The sequence below is a fragment of the Hyla sarda genome, chromosome 3, assembly GCF_029499605.1.
Source record: "Hyla sarda isolate aHylSar1 chromosome 3, aHylSar1.hap1, whole genome shotgun sequence".
Taxonomy (NCBI): domain Eukaryota; kingdom Metazoa; phylum Chordata; class Amphibia; order Anura; family Hylidae; genus Hyla; species Hyla sarda.
In genome coordinates, this window is record NC_079191.1 from 216,334,614 (window position 1) to 216,357,290 (window position 22,677).

General features: G+C 42.0%; 1 long non-coding RNA gene across 1 annotated transcript in view; it reads right to left on the reverse strand.

Moving 5' to 3' along the window:
- Window positions 1-1,832: 1,832 nt before the first annotated feature.
- Window positions 1,833-22,677, reverse strand: part of LOC130362103 (uncharacterized) — a 55,210-nt gene continuing 34,365 nt past the window's right edge. Inside the window, exons 3-4 of the long non-coding RNA XR_008891277.1 lie at window positions 3,057-3,115; window positions 1,833-2,089 (exon numbers count right to left, since the gene is read on the reverse strand). This is a non-coding gene — a long non-coding RNA (uncharacterized LOC130362103). The remainder of the gene's footprint in view (window positions 2,090-3,056; window positions 3,116-22,677) is intronic.

Here is a 22,677-nt window from a genome sequence, read left to right on the forward strand (position 1 = left end):
CACTAAAATCATTCAGAGTGAGTGGATAGTTTTAGTTATATGACCAACTGATAGTCCGGCAAGGTTCAAGCAAAGTTCAATCAAATTGCAATATCTACAATGGAATATTAAATATATGTCCATATACTGTTACATATTCTGCTCATATGATAATTATACCGCTATGCCGTAATGCTATATATTACCAGCTGTATTTATAAATGCTGGCTCCTTTCGTTGTAAGTATTATGCTCAATGGAGCGCAAGCTGACCTTTAAGCGCTGGCGGGAGCTGTGTGAAGCTGGTCCAGACTGTGCTGGACCCGATGTTTGTCACACGGAGACTCCAGAGGTGCGTGTGTTCACACGGATGGCAGTTCCGCGTGATGTTGGCATCTGACGTCATCAGGCAATGGCAATGGTAGGTGGAAAACAGGAGCGGCAGTTGTCAGCGGGGAGCTGAGGCATTAGATGGAAAGCAAAAGCAGCAGATGGATCTCAGGAACAGCAGCTGTGTCTTTTAGAGCAGGTAGATGGATCACACAGAGAGATCTCAGAGATGTCAAATAAGCAAGTGTATTTGTAAAAACAGCTCTCAGTGGTTCGGACTGACACAGGCTTTCAATCCACAAACTCACAATGCGTCTTTTTTCTCAGCTAAATGCATTTCAGGGTGCTTGGCATAAAGTATTCGACCCCTTCCTCAGTAGCTATAAATATATAAATGGCTACTGAAGAAGGGGTGCCCCAAATACCCCAATGTTAATAACATGGGATTGAAATTACTATAAAATTTAGATCCTGCCTTACATTTTGAGCACATATACACTTACCCTTAGACAACTGTATTCCTTCTCTCACTATTGACAGAATTCTTAGAGCAATTGCTTTAGAAAATATGTGATGGACAAAGAGCCTGGGATTACATAGGCACTCGTGTTCTTGTATTATATATGTATTATTTAGTCCAAATTGAATAGGAGATATGTAATTATTCAGTGACACCCTATGTATCTCAGATGGACTTAGTTTCAAATCAACTGGGGACAGAAAGTTACACAGATTTTTCAGTTACTTTTATAAAAGAAAAAAAATTAAATACATTAACCCTTTCAGTACTTTTCAGGTGCTGTATGCCCCAGAGGAAGTTGTGTAGTTCTTTCCAGTTAGGCACTGTGCTCTCTGCTGCTACCTCTGTCCATGTTAGGAACTATCCAAAGCAGTAGCAAATCCCCATGTCAAAGCATTGTGTTCAGACTGGAAAGAACTACACAACTTTCTTCTGAGCATACAGCAGCTGATTACTCAAGTACTGGAAGGCTTGAGTTTTTAAAGAGAAATATAACTTACTTTCACCAGTTGATTTGAAACCTTTTTTTTCTCCAAAGTACTCCTTGTATAGCGTGCTAACATTTAAGAGAATATCTAATTTATTGAAGACTCTGCATCCCAAAGTCTAGCATGGGATATAATAAAAGCATGTATTCATTTAGTGTATATCAAATATTTTAACTAAACAGATTAGGAATGAACAGTTGGTATTTTGCCAATTCAAGTCACAGATGATATGTAATATCTTCATTCCTATCTTGAGAGTATCGTTCTACCTGTCATGTCTACCTGTCATGCCTATTATGGTGGAAGAGCCCCAATTGATGGCCAGTCTGTCAAACAAAATTAAATTATTTCGAGATTATTTGATCCTAAAGTTATGGTTATTTTAATCATTTTAATCATAGGAGTGACCATGAGGTGATGGGGCATACACACCCATCAATGTACAACAATTACACCCCATGACTGTATAATCCTGCCCATCACCTGATTATCATTTTATTTATTAAGTCCCGCACATCTGACTGATTTCCTGAATTGGTGGACAAACTAAAAAGGCAAATGACCAGGACAACCTAAGCTATTTAATGACAGTAACATCTAATTTTATTTGAGTTGGCTACAGATCCTCTTTAAAATCAATCACAGGATCTAAATTCATCGGGACTCAGTAGTGCGATCACAGGTTCCCCATCAGCTAACAAGATGGCCAGAGTGTCCCTACTTGGACCCGTGCTGTCTGATATTGACTTTGCTTTTCCAGGCTGCTTTACAGGCTGGTGAAGAAAAGCAACAATAACATTGATCAATGCTATACTATGAAATAGCAGTGAAAAGTGTTCACAATCGAAAGGTATAATAGTGCATGTAATAGTTTGAATTTAAAAAAAAACTTTTCTATTATAGACATGAACACATTTGGCATCACCGCATGCAATCATGTCCGAACGATCAAAATATTATGTTAATGAAACAGCATGAAGAATAGCAGAAATGACATCGATAAAAACTTCAGCTCATGACACAAATAATTTGTTACCATACAGCCCCCTATACAGAAAAATAAGAAGAAAGTTAATCAAATGGCAATTTAGAATTTTTAAAACTAGTAAAGCATGAGGAAAACTAAACAAATTGGGTATTGTCGTAATAATACTGAAGGGAATAATAAAGATATCATGTTAGCTTGACCATATGGTAAATGGTCTAAGAAGAAGCCTCTCTCAACTAATCAAAATTGTGTTTTTTTTTTTTTACATTTTGCCCCACAGATATTTTTTTTTTCCTTCGGTGGTAAAATTTATAATGTCATTACAAAATACACTTGGCACTACAAAAATAAGCTATCATATGGGCTTGTAGATTCAAAAAATTTAAAGAGTTATACATTTTAAAAGGCAAAGAGGAAAAAAGAAAAAACGCAAAAATGAAAATTTGCTCCATCATAAAAGGATTAAAAGGGTACACCGCCAAAGAATAGGGGATCCCCACAATCTCAGCGCAGCACCCAGCATTCTGAACGAATGCTGGGTTCCAGCAGCAGTGGTCATGACATCACGTTACACCCCCTCGAGATGTCACGTCACGCCCCCCATCCCACCCTACAGACATGCATGGATAGGGGATAAGATGCCTAGTGGAAGAGTTCTGGTCAAATAAAACTCCATAAAAATGTAGTATATAATGATTAATGTACATTGTTATAAAACTGGTTGCTAGACAGCAAAATTGAGCTTCACCTACAGCGGTCTCCTTTCCCGGTTCCTAACTGTTGCTTTCAACCTCCAAGACTTACAGGAGAGCTGGAAAGTAACAAAAATGAGTTTGGTAACTCAACATTAGATGTCTGTAACTTGAGATGATAGATTACATTATGATGCAAACAAATGATAATGAGGATGAAAGAAAGAAAGAAAGAAAGAAAGAAAGAAGAAAGAAATAGAAAGCCAAGAAAGAAATAGAAGATGACAATCAGGAACCAATACAAGTGCAGGCAGGAGCTCTCTCTAATCTTTCCCTAGATCATTCCCTAAACTTTACACTAACACCATTAAACCTCACTTTCCCTGCAATATCCCTATGATACTCCTAGACTATGAACTATAAACTAGATTGGAGAAAAAGAACAGAGGGAAGATTTCTGCTATTTGTAACAATGAACACATTTTTTTAAATTCAAGAGATGTCTTTGTGACGTATGATGTCTTTGTAACGTATGACTGGATATTCTGATGGGAAAGTGTAGATATTGTGATTGCATGGGGTTGACTGCACAATGGTGAACTCAATGGTGACTGCACAATGGTGAACTCAATGGTGACTGCACAATGGTGGACTCAATGGTGACTGCACAATGGTGGACTCAATGCTGGCTGCATGGAAAGGCAAGGGGACCTGGTGGATGCTTGCTTCAGCTTTGTTTCTGTATAAAAAAAACTAATTTATGTAAAGATGTTCTCTCTTATAAATGAGAACTTATAGATTTGTTTAGCTAGTTATGGGGTGTTATGGTAAAGTTTAATTACTGATATATAGAAATATAAAGACTCTAATGACCACTAGCGATGTCTATCTCCATATGCCCTCACTAAGTGTGTCAGCTAAAGGATGAGATAAAACCATGTGATAGGAAAAGAACATAAAACTAAAATAGTTACTGGAAGCACAAGCAATATAAAACTAAGTGCAATTTTTCATGTATGGGTAACTGGTAAGAAGAGTATAGGTTTTGTAGCTTTACAGGCAACAAGTTAAGTTACTTTCATTAGCTTTGAGTTAAAGGGGTACTCCGGTGGAAAACATTTTTTTTTTTTAAATCAACTGGTGCCAGAAAGTTAAATAGATTTGTAAATTACTTCTATTAAAAGTCTCAATCCTTCCAGTACTTATCAGCTGCTGTATACTACAGAGGAAGTTCTTTTCTTTGTGAATTTATTTTCTGTCTGACCACAGTGCTCTCTGCTGACACCTCTGTCCATGTCAGGAACTGTCCAAAGCAGGAGCAAATCCCCATAGTAAAACCTCTCCTGCTCTAAACAGTTCCTGACATGGACAGAGGTGTCAGCAGAGAGCACTGTGGTCAGACAGAAAAGAAAGGAACTTCCTGTGGAGCATACAGCTGCTGTTAAGCACTGGAAGGGTTTAGATTTTTAAATTGAAGTAATTTACAAATTGGTCAAACTTTCTGGCGCCTATTGATTTAAACAAATGTTTTCCACTGGAGTACCCCTTTAAGTATTAATATTAATGAGGATTAATATATCAATACATATCACACCAAAGTCTATCAACAGCGCTACATTCTTCCATAAGTATAAATGTGCTAGTTGTAAAAATATAAGCATATGTGAGATAAAGATGTTGAATGTCTGAAAATAACAGATGTCTGCATGAAGGAAGCTTTGCCCTTTATACCTAGAACCGCAATATATCACTATGGTGACTAATATAGTTAGAGTTGCTAAAGGACATTTTCCAGGACATATAATACTCATGTCAGATTATGTATTAGAAAGAATGCTTTCAATGGGATTTTAGTTGTATAACGGGTTTATGAGTACAGTAGAACATCAAAGGGTTATATTGCCAGCTATCCTTTTTTTGTGTACAAGCCTTGCAGAATCCTTTAACATTAAAGCATGCTTCTATTTTCAAGCCTCTCATTTATTTTAAAAGCAATTGTTACACAGATGAATAGCAAAATCTGTATATTTGTCATTGTTTACATTAGATAATCTAAAGTGTAAGATAATGGCGAAGTTAGTACAACGCGTAGGGAAGGCCATTGAGGTTACCCTTTATGTAATCACACAATAATAATAATTTTATTTATATAGCCCCAACAGATTCTGCAGTACTTTACAATTTCACATTGATATGACAAGACGAATGCTCAAATGCAAAGCATTATTACCCGAGAGTCTATTCAAATTTCTTTTTATTTTACAATATTCTGTAATTTTTTCAATGGTGACATGCGGTAGATTTGTGAATTTTGGTCATTGATGCTGCCAAGTATTTTCAATGTATAATATATGTGATAGGTGATCATTCCAACATATATCATACATAAATATATATATATATATATATATATATATATATATATATATTGAAACAGGATATGGCAGGTGGCTGATTCCTCTGGGCCTGTGTGAATGATGTCGTGAGCCGTGCCAAGAAGCGGATTCTAAGGTCCCGCTGGTTTTCACCAGAGCCCGCCGCAAAGTGGGATGGTCTTGCTGCGGCAGGCGGCACCCAGGTTGCTACCCCTAGCATGACTCGTCCACACAGGTAGCTGGGAGGTGGCGTGGCACAGAAGGAGACGGGTCGGACGTTGCAAGATGACAGTAGGTCAGGGCAGGAACACAGGTGCAGGGTAGGTAGGTAGCAAGGAACAGGTACACAGTAACGGAGACACAGAACTTTCACTATGGCAATAGACAACCAAATATCTGGCAGGGAACCAAGGAAGGAGCTGATATTTAAGGACCAGGATGCAGGTGTAGACACTTAATTAAGTGAGAGCTGGCCCTTGAAGAATGAGAGCTCCGGCACGCACGCACCCTAGGAGGGGGGGTACGCGCGTCGGGGCTGCGAGGACACAGAGAGGCGGGAGGTGATTGATGGACTGGGATTCGCATGCGGGTGCATCATGTGATGTGAATCCCAGCCCCTCTGGCAGCGGGGACATGATCAAAGAGTGCTCACGTCCGGCATGTCCGGCCAGAGTGCAGGCGTTACAGTACCCCCCCTTTGGTCTCCCCCTCTTCTTTGTAATTCAGAGAGTTCCCCACTACATGAGACCAGGTGATTTCTGGAATGGGCAAAGGCTGTAAGGAACTTGCAGGCTTCTGTCGTGGATTCTTCCGTCTTCTAAGGTGACCAACTGGCAAGGAAGAATGTCCCCAATTCAAGACTTTACATCTGAGTTTAACAGGCACGGAAGGTATCACTGGAGGAACAAGACAGTAATCTTGGTGATATTGTCCCCAACAAGTGATTTCACCAGATGTCCAGTCAAGATGTGGAGAATGACGTCGAAGCCAAGGAAGACCAAGAAGAAGCTCCGAAGTATAATGTGGTAGCACACAGAACTCAATTTTTTCCTTATGCAAATTTCCTACTTGCATGACGAGAGGTTCCGTGCGAAATTGCACCTTAAAGATCAGATTTTGTCCATTAACAGAAGAGATGTAGAAGGGCTTGGCAAGCCGAGACACTGGAAGACGGTGCTTATGGACCTGGGAGGCACCAATGAAGTTACCTGCAGAACCGGAGTCCAAAAGAGCAGAAGCGATGAAAGAAGTCTTGGCAGAGGTAAACACTTGAACCGGGGTGGTCAAGTCAAGAGAGGAAATATTCCCATCAAGGGATGCCACTCCAACTTGTCCAAGATGAGAGAGTTCTCCCGAACTCGGAGGACATACAGTAGAGTCTTTGAGAAAGTGCTCCGGACTGGCACAATACACAAATTCTCATTGCGTCGAAGGGATCTTTCCTGCTGCATTAAGCGAAAACGGTCCACTTCCATAGCCTCTTCGGCAGGAGGGAAAGAAGACAGTAGAAGTGGATGTTGGAACACGGGTGCCAGACAAGGTAATCGGCATGTTCGGGCAGGTTCTTTTTCCAAAGGAAGTTTTTCCTGCCTCTCGGCAAAACGCACATCTATTCGAGTGGCTAAATGGATAAGTTCGCTCATGTTATTCGGAGAATCCCATGCAGCGAGAGCATCCTTGAGTCGAGAGGAAAGTCCTTTTTTAAAAGTAGCACACAAGGCCTCGTCGTTCCAAGAAAGTTCAGAGGTAAGAGTGCGGAACTGAACCGCATAGTTGCCAATGGAGGAGTTCCCTTGGCAAAGGTTCAGTATAGCCGTCTCGGCAGAGGAGGCTCGCACGGGTTCTTCAAAAGCATTGCGGAATTCTGGAAGGCTGACAGGTTCAAGGAGACCGGATCTCTACGATCCCAGAGAGGAGTAGCCCAGGCCAAAACTTTTCCAGACAGTAGACTGAACACAAACGCTACTTTAGCATGCTTCGTCGGGAACAAATCCGCCATGAGTTCAAGATGGATAGAACACTGACTAATCAAAGAGCCATGGGCTCTACCCAATATAACCAGACGAGTGCTACCAATGCTTCTGGTATATATACTAAACTACCGAACAAGAAAAGCATGTGCATAAAAGAAGTGCACACCAATTAATATGCAAACAATCATTTTATTATAGAAATCACACCAAAATAGCCTCACATGATAAAAGCATTTACAATGAGAAGGCATAATCTCCTAGCCACCCTCAGCCACAGAGGGGAACTCCGGAGTCCTGGAAGCTCCCCCCCCAAGGGACACCTGCTAGATCTCAATTTTACAACACACACTCCCTCAAATATCCTGCAACCCCCACAATATTGCACAATACAATTGAATAATATCAACAGAAGCTATATCAAAATAAATATATTTAAGTGCACAGTCAAAGCAAGAGTATACCAAGTGGCAACAAGGTGAACAATAGCAGCTGAGTAGTTGTAAACAGTTACACTAAAGTAAGCATGCAAGGGAGGAAATAGAGATACATCACACAATCATAAGGGCCAGTGTACCCCCAGAAAGGTCCCCACGTGTTCCGTCACTAACTAGTGACTTCCTCAGGGTCGCATTATCACAATGTGTCACAAAGCCTGTACACAGCTTGGGATCTCTGTCATACTTTGAAGGCAAGGACAGATGAAATTTGGTCCCGGAGGAAGCTGCAGAAACACGAGGCTCAGGAACAAGTGGCTGCTGCTGAGCGGCAAGGAGCTGTTGCACCATGGCTGAAAGTTGATCCAGTTGTTGTGCCTGATGGGCTAACTGCTGCGACTGCTAAGCCACGATGGTGGAAAGATCCGAGACATCTGGCAAAGGCACCCCAGCGGGATCCACTGCCGGATCTTACTGTAAAGGGATACGGCAGGTGGTGGACCCTCTGGGCCTGTGTGGATGATGACGTGAGCCGTGCCAGGGAGTGGAGTCTAAGGTGCCACAGGTTTTCATCAGAGCCCGCCGCAAAGTGGGATGGTCTTGCTGCGGCAGGCGGCTCCCAGGTCACTATCCCTGGCGTGACTCGTCCACACAGGTAGCTGGGAGCTGGCGTGGCACAGAAAGAGACTGGAAGGAAGTGGCAAGATGACAGTAGGTCGGGAACACAGGTGCAAGGTAGGTAGGAAGCAAGTGAGAGAAGGTGAAAGGTATTGTGTTGGATGGGCGATATGTGTCACCAAGGCTCCTGGCTTTGGTAAAGTAAGAGCCGATATTCATTCAGTGTCTGTGCTGCAATGCAGACTGACACTATGGCCGTAGTATGGCTGGAAGGCCAATCCGGAATGGCTCTTACTGGGAATGACCAAGTGCAGGGTGGGGGTCATTCCCCACAATCCACGTTGCCTTTTGTTGGCCTTAAAGGCAACCTGTTTCACCAGCTGAGGGGGATTTGCTAGTTGCAGCTCACACTCTCAGAGAGAGCTGAGAGTGGAGTTCTTCCCTACGTTTGCTCCAAGGTTGGAAGCTGGTGAGCAGCCTGCCTTGAGACCTGGAAAAGCCTTGCTTGATGTCGCATGGCATGGTCTGATGTGTGAACAAACACTAAAGGACTTTTGTTACGTTTTCCTTTCTTCTGCATTTAAAGACTGTTTGCTGTGAGATAAGTGTGAATAAAACACTGAGCTTTGATTTGGAAAATACTGTTTCCTGAGTTCTGCTGTACATGCTTTTCAGTGTCAGTTCTGATATACAGACTGTAGCACATGTAGTGTCTGCAGTACACGTGCAAGTTTCACAGTTTTTACTCTGCTATACATGCTGTGCAGCATCAACTCTGCTATGTGGCAGGAAGTTTTGACTGAGGGAAAATCGTCTGAGGGGTGACAGCGTTTTGGATGAGGGAGTTTCGGATGAGGGAGGAGGGAGTTGTGGCTGACGACTGACAGAGGATTGGTGTGAGGGAAGAGGCGGGATCCTGTTTCACCTAATGGGGGACTGAGTTGCGGCTGATGACTGACAGAGATTGGTCTGAGGGAGGAGGTGGGATGGAATTACAGCTGATGACTGACAATGTCCTAAAATGGATGCCGTATTATCAAAATATCTCCAGCCGTTTGGAAGTTATGCAGTAACAAATATTTCCCATAGACTTGTATGGGATTTAACCCCTTTCTGTTTTTGCACTTTTGTTTTTTCCTCCTTACCTTTTAAAAATCATAACCCTTTAAATTTTGCACCTAAAAATCCATATGAGGGCTTATTTTTTGCGCCACCAATTCTACTTTGTAATGACATCAGTCATTTTACCCAAAAATCTACGGCGAAAGGGAAGAAAACATAATTATGCGACAAAATTGAAGAAAAAACACAATTTTGTAAATTTTGTGGGCTTCCATTTCTACGCCGTACATTATTCTGTAGGTCCATACAATTAAAATGATACCCTACCTGTATATATAAAAATGACATTCATTTTTATGTGCAAAAAAGAAAGGAACGTTCCCATGTTTGAGTTGCCAAAATTGTAACAGCATTATAAAAACTGATGTGATTTGTCATCCATTAACAGGTACTAAAATTCCTATAAAAGGCTGGTACAATTGCAACTCTAAACATTTAGTTTACATGTTAAAATGTCCCTGTGGACAAGTTTATGTGGGGCAGAGGATGAGGAATATAAAATGCCGGATTAATGAACATCGATGCGCAATCCGGAATATGAAAGGAGGTTCAAGCCAGATAGAAATAGGGAATAAGTTCGATGAAACAGGAGTAGCAAAACATTTTTATGATTTTGGTCATCAAGTCAGGGAATTACGCTGGTTGGTTATTGAAGAGATAGAAGGTGACTGAGAAGAGAAAATTAAAAGAAAATGACTACAATGAGAAGTGTATTGGATAGAAACTTTAAACTCTCTGAGTCTAGATGGGCTCAACGAATTATGCAATTTCTCAGTTTTCCTGTAAGTTGTTGTTAACATCTAACTTAATATTGCTGTGATGGAATGTTTTTAATTATGAAGCATGCGTGTGCCCATATTTTAATATGAAAACTTTCACTTTCAGAAATCAGCTCTCGCGAGATATGAATGCTATGTAATGGGTGCACGATAGGGTTACTTGAGAAAGGGAGTGTGTCCTCCGAAATGTCGGAAGTGTCCGGCAAACACTCACCTGTCTACCCCTTCATGAGAGGAAGGAAGACCAGCTCCAATATGCCCGTAAAAGGGTGAAACTATACTGGCTGCTGGATCAGGACTGTCGGACGTTTATTAGTGAGCACTGTGGGTGAAGTAACTTTTGTATCTTTTTACTTTCAAATAATGGAGATTGCTCCGATTTTGTACTAAGAAGTTGAAACTACTAAAAGCATTTCTTAAAAATGCATATTGTTGTCAAGTGTGAATTACTTTTTATGTTTAAAGCCTGGTCCTGCCAGGCTTTATCATTCTGGGCACCGGAGGGACCGCAGCAGGAGAGGTAAGCCCTCAGGCTACCTCAGAAGTGGATCGCCCCTCCGCGATCACGCTGCAGGGGGGGGGCGATCCACCCCACTGGACCACCAGGGAATGGATACAGGCACCTTTAGACCTATCTAAAGGATTAATAGCCGGCCGCGGCGATCGCCGCATGTTGGCTATTAACGCCGGTCCCCAGCTACAGGAATCAGCTGGGGGCCGGCCGGTATGACGCGGCTCGAGTCGAGAGCCCGCGTCATACCCCGTTAACGGCCATTGGACAAGCATAGACGTCCATGGTCGTTATTGAGTTAAAACAAAAACCTGGACTCTCACAAATGGGGGTGTGAAAGGGTTAAATTACCTATCCTATGTTTGTTGTTTACATATAAGTAACGTGTACCAAGTTTCATGTTAATATCTTTAGCCGTTTGGAAGTGATGCTGGAACATACACACGTACACACATACATACACACATTGGGGGAGATTTAACAAAACCTGTGCAAAGGAAAAGTTGCCTAGTTGCCCATACCAATCAGATTGCTTCATTCATTTTGCAGAGGCCTTGCCAAAAATATAAGAAGCAATCTAATTGGTTGCTATGGGCAACTAGGCAACTTTTCCTCTGGAAAGGTTGTGATAAATCTCCCCCCTTGAGTTTTATATATTGTGATGACTCGCTCTTACAGATAGGTGCAGTTGCAGTAGAGAGGCAAGGAGACAGTGCTTTCCAAATCAAAGTTCAGTGTTTTATTCACACTAAGCCCATGGCAAACAGTCTTTAATACAGAACAAAGGGAAAACATTACAAAAGTCCACCTGAATTTCCTAGGTGTTTGTTCACACCTGAGTTTCTGCCATGCGGCATCAAGCAAAACTTTTCCAGGCCTCCAGCTATGCTGTTCAGCAGCTTCCACTCTTGAAGCAACCACAGGGAAGAACTCCACACACAGCTTTCTCTGGCAGTGTGAGCTGCAACTAGCAAATCCCCCTCAGCTGGTGAGGCAGAATAGCTTTAAGGCCAACAAAAGCCGACCTGGATTGTGAGGAATGACTCCCACCCTACACTTGATCATTCTCAGTAAGAGCCATCTCAGATTGGCCTTCCAGCCATACTACGGCCATAGTGTCAGTCTGCATCACATATCCCGTCCTCATATCCCTACCTCATATCCTGACCTCATATCCCGTCCTCATATCCCATCCTCATATCCCGGCCACATATCCCGACCTCATATCCCGACCTCATATCCCGTCCTCATATCCCGTCCTCATATCCTGTCCTCATATCCAGTCCTCATATCCCGTCCTCATATCCCTTTCTCCTATCTCGACCTCCTATCTCGACATCCTATATCGACCTCCTATCCCGACCTCCTATCCCAACCTTATATCCTGTCCTCTTATCCCGACCTGTAATATGTGTACCAGGTATTGAAATATCTCCAGCCATACATACATTTCCCATTGATTTGCTTTAAACAAAAACCCTGACCCTCAAAAACCGGGGTAGTTAAGGGTTAAATTAACTATCCTATATTTTAAGTGGACATATAAGTAACATGTGAACAAGTATTATCGAAATATCTCCAGCCGTTTGGAAGTTATGCAGTAACATATATCTCCCATAGACTTGTATGGGACTTTAAACAAAAACCCCAACCCTGGCAAATGGAGGTGACTAAGGGTTAAGTCACCTACCCTATGTTTGTTGTTGACATATAAGTAACGTATGTGCCAAGCTTCATGTTAATATCTTTAGCCGTTTGGACGTGATGCTGGAACATACACATACACACACACAAACACACATACACACATTGGGTTTTATATATATGACCCCAAATCCCCTCCTCTTATTCCGACCTCATATCCTGTCCTAATATCCCCATCCTCATATCCCGTCCTCATATCCCATCCTCATGTCCCATCCTTATATCCCGACCTCATATCCCGTCCCCATATCCCATCCCATATCCCGACCTCATAGCCCCTCTTCATATCCAATCCTCATATCCTGTCCCCATATCCAGACCTCATATTCTGACCTCATATTCTGCCCTCATATCCCGTCCTTATATCCCATCCCAATGTCCCATCCCCATATCCCAACCTCATATCTTGTCCTAATATCCTGTCCCCACATCCCAACCTCATATCCAACCTCATAACCTGACCTCATATCCTGTCCCAATGTCCTGTTCCCAATATCTAATCCTGGTTTCTAATTCTCATATCTCGCCCTCAGGTGGGGCTGAGTTGTGATGAAGATATTATAAGCTGAAAATAAAAGGGGTGTGGATTAAATGGTGGGCGTGTCTTTTCAAGATGGGGCATGGAATGCGGGGAGGATGCGGCTTGCCAGCCGAGCTGGCGCATTCACCAGGAGATGCAGAGCGGAGCTTGTGGAGTAAGGTACCAGAATTTCCATACTTGAAACAGACTTGAAACAAAAAACCCATACTTCACATAAAGGGGTAGGTTAGGGTTAATTTAACCATTATATATTTTTATAAGTAACATGTATGAGTAACGGAAGTTATGCTGGAACATACATTTCCCATAGAATTGCATTGGACTTAAAGCAAAAACCCAGACCCTTGCAAATGGGGGGGGGGGGGGGGGTAGGTTGGGGTCAAATTAACTATCCTATATTTTCAGTGGACTTATAGGTAACATATAACGTATTATCGAAATACCTCCAGCTGTTTGGAAGTTATGCAGTAACATATATTTCCCTTAGACCTGTATGGGTCTGTAAACAAAAACCCCAACAAAAATTGTGTGGGTAAGGGCTATCCTATGTTTGTTGTTGACATAAGTAACATGTGTACCAAGTTTCATGGCAATATCTTTAGTCGCTTGGAAGTGATGCTGGAACACACACACACACATTTTTTTCATCCGTCTGTAAGACGGCTTCCACTAATAAGCCTGAAAATTAAAATTAAAATACTCACCACCCTGGCTTCTGGGCTGTAGCTCCACCTCTAATGATGTAATCACTAGGGGGGGGGGGAGTTACACAGTTCTGGCCTGGCCGAGCTAGGGTGGTAAATGGCTTCTGTATAAAGTATATACAGCTATGTTTAGATAGCTGTATACACTTTAAAACCCCCAAAGGGTTCACCAACACTGCACAGCATAGTGCACAGCCCAGCAAGTGGACCAGCGATCGATGTGTGTACTGTATACACATTGTAGCTTCACTGTAAATTCTAGCTGGGCAGTAGATATATGACATATCCAGATCTCTGCAGGGATAGTTTCTAGTGCAGCACTATGCTGCGCTGGAATACTGTATGGCTGCGGAGGGAAGTAGGGATGCTATGCTAAAAATTCAAAACAAATCCAGATGAAAATGTGTAGATTGTGTTGCAGATTTGCTGCAGGTCTGGTGCAAATTTTACCTTTCACATCCACTATCCCATAGACTTACATAGAGCACATATATTTAGCAAAAATGGGTGCAAATTTTCCACAATTGCTCTGATGCATTTTTTTTAAATGGGTACTCCGGCCCCAAGACATCTTATCCCCTATCCAAAGTATAGGGGATAAGATGTCTGATCGCGGGAGTCCTGCCACTGGGGACCCCCGCAATCTAGCATGCAGCTACCACCTGCAAGCACTGCTGGAAGCGCTGGAGGCTTTCAGTGCCTCCCGACCACGGGGACTGAGTGTCGTGACGTCATGACCCCACCCCCGTTTGACGTCACACCCCGCCCCCTCAATGCAAGTCTATGGGAGGGGGCGTGATGTCCGTCACGCCCCCTCCCATAGACTTGCATTGAGGGGGCGGGACAGGGCGGGACGGGGCGGGACGTCACACGGGGCGGGGTCGTGACGTGACAATACTCCCTCCCCGTGGTCGGGAGGCATAACACTGAGAGTTTCCAGCAGTGCTTACAGGTGGGTGCTGCATGCTAGATTGTGGGGATCCCCAGTGGCGAGACCCCCACAATCAGACATCTTATCCCCTATCCTTTGGACAGGGGATAAGATGTCTTGGGGCCGAGGTACCCCTTTAAATATAAAATACCTGAAAATACACTGTGTGAACATGATCTAAAACTGAAAAGTACACAAGTCTAGTTAAAAAAGGAGGCCCAGTTTTTTCAATCTGAGGCAAAAATGTGAACAGTAACCAATTGCATATTTTTTCTGGGAAACAGAAATTGGTTGCTTTCCATCAGAAACAAAAATCAGACACATTTTTATCTCAGACAGATTGATAAATCTGGGTCAGTGTTCATGCCTAGACTACCAAGATGAATAAAATAGTGTCTTATCATCTCTGATGTTGAAATAGAAAGGAGTAAACTTATTTGTACACTACACAATGATAACAACTCATTTCCATATAAAGTGCAGGTATTCCAATTTTTTTTCATTGTATCTAGAGTGGACTTTGATATGCTCAGCCTGAGACAGCTTAGAGGAAAACACATTTTTACTTAAATCTTTTCATGCATCATCAACAGAGAAGTGGAACAGAACAAGGTGACAAGGCGGAATGTAAAACTTTTTGCTGTAGCTTATGGAAAGGAAATCTGTAAGGAATATATATATATATATATATATATATATATATATATATATATATGTATATATATATATATAAATACATACATCTGTTTATTTTTGAGTTTTTACAAAAATTTCCATTAAAGGGGTACTCCAGCGAAAAACTTTTTCTAAATCAACTGGTGCCAGAAAGTTAAACAGATTTGTAAATTACTTCTATTAAAAAATCTTAATCCTTCCTGTACTTATTAGCTGCTGAATACTACAGTGGAAATTCTTTTCTTTTTGAAACACAGAGCTGTCTGCTGACATCATGACCACATTGCTCTCTGCTGACATCTCTGTCCATTTTAGGAACTGTTCAGAACAGCATATGTTTGCTATGGGGATTTCCTTTTACTCTGGACAGTTCCTAAAATGGACAGAGATGTCAGCAGGGAGCACTGTGCTCATGATGTCAGCAGACAGCTCTGTGTTTCAAACGGAAAAGAATTTCCACTGTAGTATTCAGCAGCTAATAAGTACAAGAAGGATTAAGATTTTTTAATAGAAGAAATTTACAAATCTGTTTAACTTTCTGGCACCAGTTGATTTAAAAAAAAAATATTTTTCACCGGAGTAACCCTTTAACATATGGATAACATACAGGAACAAAAGACAAAGAAGAAAGAAAATTACAATTCTTAAGAGTTACCATCTACACATGTCCATCTGAAACAAAACATCAGTAAGGCAAATCCGAGACACATATATAATTAAGACTTATATCATCAATTGGATGTCTCCTACCTATATAAACTTTTCTAACAATATTTAAAGACAGGATGTTTATCATGTAAGGTGAAAACAAAATGAGAATCCCTTCACCAGATCTTACCCAAGAAATAAGAGTATCCAACAGAAATGGTACACCTTGGGCAAATTTTAATCAGACTTCATTAGGTCATATGTTCAAGTGAAAGGGAAGAATATGATAACTTAGGTTTGTGTTCGGGGCTACACAATCATGCTCGTAATTACCATGGTATATACTTACTTGTTATGTAAGACATTTAAACCTAACATATCGGTCTGAATTGTGCCCAATGACCGAGACCGAGGCCACGCCTTTAGTGGGCATGCCCTATAATGGATGAATTTTAAATGAAATGGAGAAAAAGAGGGAGGTTTGGGAGGTGTCCGCAAATGTCATGAACGCCCTCCTCATAGGAGGCAGGGGAATTATATACCCCTGCCCCCACCAACAACCCCTTATGTCCCGCCTGGCCGTGCAGTGGGGTGGAGATACATCCGCCCCTCTCACAAACAAAGCCTAATTAGGCTTTCACTTGTGATCAGGGCTACACAATCGTGCTCGTGATTACCATGGTATATACTTACTTGTTATGCAAGACATTTAAACCTAACATATCGGTCTGAATTGTGCCCAATGACCGAGACCGAGGCCACGCCTTCAGTGGGCAAAAATCAATATGGTAGGGGAAAAATTAATATAATAATCATGAAACTGATGCCCCTAACTTGACACAAACCAAGATATAGCTCTAAAGGTAAGACTGACGTTAACTGAGAGCGAACTGACTGTCCTGGGATACAATGCTTAGAAACTGAAGAACTGTGGTAGTCATGCCTACTCTAAGTGAAACCTGAGTTGGCACTTTGAGCAGGGTTGAGCTAATATCCGAGCTGCCAATTGGTTTTGCATGCTTGCCCAATATCTCAGGATGAGATTGAACAATTATAACCTGTCAGGCCTAATGAAGCTCATCATGTCTCTGCTATTAAGTGGCAAAATACAAACTGCTAGCAAGATGACGCACAAGCACCACAACCCGAGTAACCTGGCGGCAACAGCCTGTAGATCAAACAATGTCCGAAAACACCTTTCCTAAACTGGCCAAACCTGAACTGCCCCATTCCTGACTCCACTAGTAACAGGAGTGGTGTCCCCCTGCGAGTGACCCATCCTTTGATTCCACTGTGTCTATAGTTTTAGCAAACCCAAAGAACCTGCAGACATTAATGCTCTATGCGTGAGCCATCGTACCCTCAACTGGGCCCTTGAGCATATGATGGTGCTGAAGTGTCAGGCACTGACCGGATATTAGTCATACAGATAACCGACCGCCTGTGTGCCTACAGGTCTATTGCTCTGAGGCTGTGTCAATAACGGTGAATTGCATGAAACCTTCCCCTGCAGACGTGGCAGGCATAACGAGTAAACAGCCACCTAAGTGACGAATATTTTTTTTAAGACGTGTCAGTAATCAATAACCTATGTGGTATCTCCCCCTGAAGCCTTGGCAGTTATATCAGGTAACAATCCCCTATGTATCGATAAGTTATTGCTCTGAAATAATTCAGTAACAACAACCTGTGTGGTGCCTCCCCCTGCAGACATGGCAGGCATATCAAGTAAACAACCACCTAGGTGTCGAAATGTTATTGCTCTGAAAAATGTGTCAGTAACAACAACCTGTATGGTGCTTCCCCCTGCAGACGTGGCAGGAATAACGGGTTAACAACCACCTATGCGTCGAAATGTTATTGCTCTGAAAATGTGTCAGTAACAATAACCTGTGTGGTGCCCCCCCCCCATGCAGACGTGGCAGGAATAACGGGTAAACCACCTATGCGTCCAAATGTTATTGCTCTGAGGACGTGTCAGTAACAATAACCTGCGTGGTGCCCCCCCCCTGCAGACGTGGCAGGCATAACGGGTAAACAACCACCTATGTGTTGAAATGTTATTGTTCTGAAAACGTGTCAGTAACAACAACCTGTGTGGTGCCTCCCCCTGCAGATGTGGTAGGAATAACAGGTAAAAACCACCTATGCGTCGAAATGTTATTGCTCTGAAAACGTGTCAGTAACAATAATCTGTGTGGTGCCCCCCTGCAGACGTGGCAGGAATAACGGGTAAACCACCTGTGCGTTGAAATGTTATTGCTCTGAGGATGTGTCAGTAACAATAACCTGCGTGGTGCCCCCCCTGCAGACGTGGCAGGCATAACGGGTAAACAACCACCTATGTGACGAAATGTTATTGCTCTGAAAATGTGTTAGTAACAATATGCTGTGTGGTGCCTCCCCCTGCAGACGTGGCAGGAATAACGGGTAAACAACCACCTATGCATCGAAACGTTATTGCTCAGAAAACATGTCAGTAACAAGAACCTATGTGGTGCCCCCCTGCAAACGTGGCAGGAATAACGGGTAAACCACCTGTGCATTGAAATGTTATTGCTCTGAGGACGTGTCAGTAACAAGAACCTGCATGGTCCCCCCCCTGCAGACGTGGCAGGCATAACGGGGAAACAACCACCTAGGTGTCAAAATGTTATTGCTCTGAAAACGTGTCAGTAACAATAAGCTGTGTGGTGCCCCCCCCCCTCAGACGTGGCAGGAATAACAGGTAAAGCCACCTGTGCGTTGAGATGTTATTGCTCTGAAGACGTGACAGTAACAATAACCTGTGTGGTGCCCCCCCCCCTGCAGACGTGACAGGCATAACAGGTAAACAACCACCTATGTGTCGAAATGTTATTGCTCTGAAAACATGTCAGTAACAATAGCCTACGTGGTGCCCCCTTGCAGTCGTGGCAGGCATAATGGGTATACAACCACCTATGTGTCGAAAATTATTGCTCTGAAGACGTGTCATTACCAATAACCTGAGTGGTGCTCCCCCTGCAGACGTTGCAGGCAAACGGGTAACAACCACCTATGGGTCAAATGTGATTGCTCAGAAACGCGTCCGTAAGAATAACCAGATGTGGCGGAATAACCACATATATGTCGTAAAGTTATGCTCTGAAGCTGTGCCAATGACGGTAAACTGTGTGAAAACTGCCCCTGCAGACGACAGGCATAACCGATAAACCAAATACCTATGTGACATTATGTTGTTGTTCTAAAAAGTGTTAGTGAGAACAATTATGCCTCCCCCTGCAGATGTGGCAGGTATACTGGGTATGCAACCACCTGTATGTCGTGATGTTGTGCTCTGAAGATGTGACAGTAACAAATGACTATGTAGTGCATCCCCTTTCCGATGCGGCAGGTACGCAGGGTAAACAACCGCCTATGTGTCATAACGATGTTGCTCCAGATACATGTCAGTAACAACAACTGTGCAATGTAATACCCTGAAAACGTGGCAGGAATGTTGGGAAACTGCTATGAATCATGATGTAATTTGCAAAAGCGTGCCTGTGGCAATGACCATAGTGCGTGCCCTTTGGGTAAAAGACTAAAAAGTGGAGACTGGATATGACATGTCAAAATAGAAGTGCTAATATGTGACCGAGATGCTGACTTGTAACTAAGAAGTCGCCCAGCTACTGACATAACCTATCAGCTGCGGAAACAAAAGCTAAATTTAACAGCAATGTAGCGTATGCACAAGATATGAACTGTAACATGCGAGGTCAACTAAGTTTGAGTGGTGTGCTGAACCAATCCTCGCAATGAATGAGACTGCCGGAATGCAAAGCAGTTATGTACGGAATGATAACAGTATGAAAGCTATGATGTATGTCCGTATCCAGACATGGCCTGGGCACCTATGAGCATGAATTAAGTGTGAGTGACAAGAGCGAAATCATATAAACAATGCGATCAGAACTTGAGGCTGTGATCGTATGTGCCCTATAAATGTAATCATGTGCACCATGTTTGCCGGAATGCTACGCATATATGCACCAAGTAATTATAAACAAAATACATGCATAAACTATGACCATTTGTACCACATCAATGCTAGACCTACTGAATGAATCGAAAATGCTGCAAGCCTATGAAGCATGACTGGAGAGAAATGCTACGTGGTTTACGACTAATACAACGTATGTATATATGCACAGTATAACGGTAAGAGCTTGTTAACAGTATAGCTGTGAGCATATGTATAGTAACGCAGTGTCACGCTAAATGAAGTTACCGCTATGATCGCATGTTCCTTGTAAATGGCACAAACGTATGTACAGTATAACTAGCATGAGCATGAAAAACGATATAACAAGGGAATCTGCGGTACTAATGATATGACCGTGTGTACATTAGAAGTATCAGCATGTGTACTATGTCAATGGTATCGGCAAGTACAGTGTAATTACTAGCGTGAATAGTGCAAGACCTAATTCATGTATCAAAATTCTGCGAGCCTATGAAGCAGGACTGGAGAGAAATGTGACGTAGTTATGAAACAACCAATGTATGTATAGTATGTACAGCATCACGCTATAAGCTTGTGAACAGTATGTTGTGAGCATGTATGGTGACACAGTGTAAGCTAAGTGAAGTTACAGCTATAATCGTATGTTCCGTATAAATGGCGCAAACATACACACAGTATAACTTGCCAGAGCATAATGTACTATATGACACTGATCAAATCTGCAGTACTAATGATATGAGCGAGAGAACCTGGAACTATCAACGTGTGTACTGTGACAATGGTATCGGCAAGTACAGCGTGATTACTAACGTAAATAATGCAAGATCTAATGCATGCATCGAAAAGCTGTGAGCCTATGAAGCAGGATTGAAGAGAAATGCTATGTGGTTACGAAACTACAAACGTATGTATAGTATGTACAGTATCACAATAAAAGTTTGTGAACAGTATAGTTGTGAGCATATATATTCACAAAGTATAAGCTAAAATGAAGTTACAGCTATGATCGCATGTTCCGTATAAAAGCGCCAACGTTGTTCAGTATGACTTGCCCTAGCATAATGTGCAATATGACACCAAGTGAATCTACAGTACTGATGATATGAGCGTGTGTATCTTGAAATTGTCCCTAGCGTGCACGGTACAGGCGTATGTACATAAACCAACTACTGTTGTACCAACCACTAACCTATTGTACCGTATAAATTGATGCCAGCTTATGTACCGTATACAAGTGTGTGTACATATAACAACTACTAACACATGTACTATAAAGACCCTACTACAGTCACAACTACTAGCATGAGTACAGTATCAATGGTTCGAAAACGTTTGTACAGCAATCAACTACCAGCGTGTGTACCGTATAACTACAACAGGGAAACAACCATTGATGTATGATCATTGTGCAGAACCAAGTTCTATCGTATGTAGTGATTGACAATTACCATAGTAGACAACAACTACTAGCACATGTACAGTATAACAACTACTACGGTTGCTAACACTAGCATATGAACCGTGTGAATGCACAAAAACAAGTATGCAACAAACAACTACCTGCATGTGTACCGTATAACTAAAACAGTGAAACAATCATTGATATATGTTGTTTGTACTAGCGTATGAACAATGTGAATGGTACAGGCGTATGCGTAGTGACCAACTACTGGCGTATGTACAGCATGACCATTACTATAGTAACTACTAGCGGATGTACGGTATAAATGAAACCTGCGTATGTATAGACTAAACCATTGTAGTTTAAACAACCACTAACGTATAATCAGTATGGATTATGAAGCAGTATAAGAGATATGGTTGTGCAAGATTTATATATATATATATATATATATATATATATATATATATTATTTTTCCCTTCTTCTTCTGGAGCACAGCCACAATGTTATGAAATGAAGAACAGAAAGAACAATATGAATATCATGAGCACGTAACCAGTATAAATACCATGACAGTATGAACCGTATAAAGCCATGAGCGGGTGATACAGTATAAAACATGATCATATTAACGATATTAGTGCCACAGTATTGACGCTTTGAAATATAACATGGCTGCCCGGTTAAAAATGCTAGCTGTTTAACAGCGAAAAAATGTCTTATCGACAGACAAGCAATACCATCCTATTAAAAAGAGGTTGTTCATCAGCCAGGTGTGCCCCCTTTTATTTTTTTTAAATGTGTATATAACTCTGCAACTTAAACGTACCAAGGTTTGCAATGCAACGTCAACACAGTAAGGCTAAAGAATGTGCACATAGTATGATGACATCAGACCGCACTACTCGCAGCATGCCCCGGACAGCGTAGCTCCAGAAGAGTGAGTGCCTGCCGGAGGCATGAAGCAAGGAATGGTAAGTATGATTTCCAACAGTATCTCCCCTGCACTACAAGCCTGTACCCAAAGGTAAATGCGGGTGATACTGACGGCAGATTTGGTTCAATAGGCATAATTAGTTCATTTCATGTCAAATAGTAGGACTGAAATGCAATGAACCTAATAAATAACGTAATGTTATTTATCCCAGTTCTTAAAATCATCTTGTTTTAGAAATGTACACAGCACAAGCCATCATATCACTGTATTGTAATTTTTGTGCAGGAAATGATACTCCAAGTGCACACTAGTGATCCCTTTTCTGAAAAAAGATG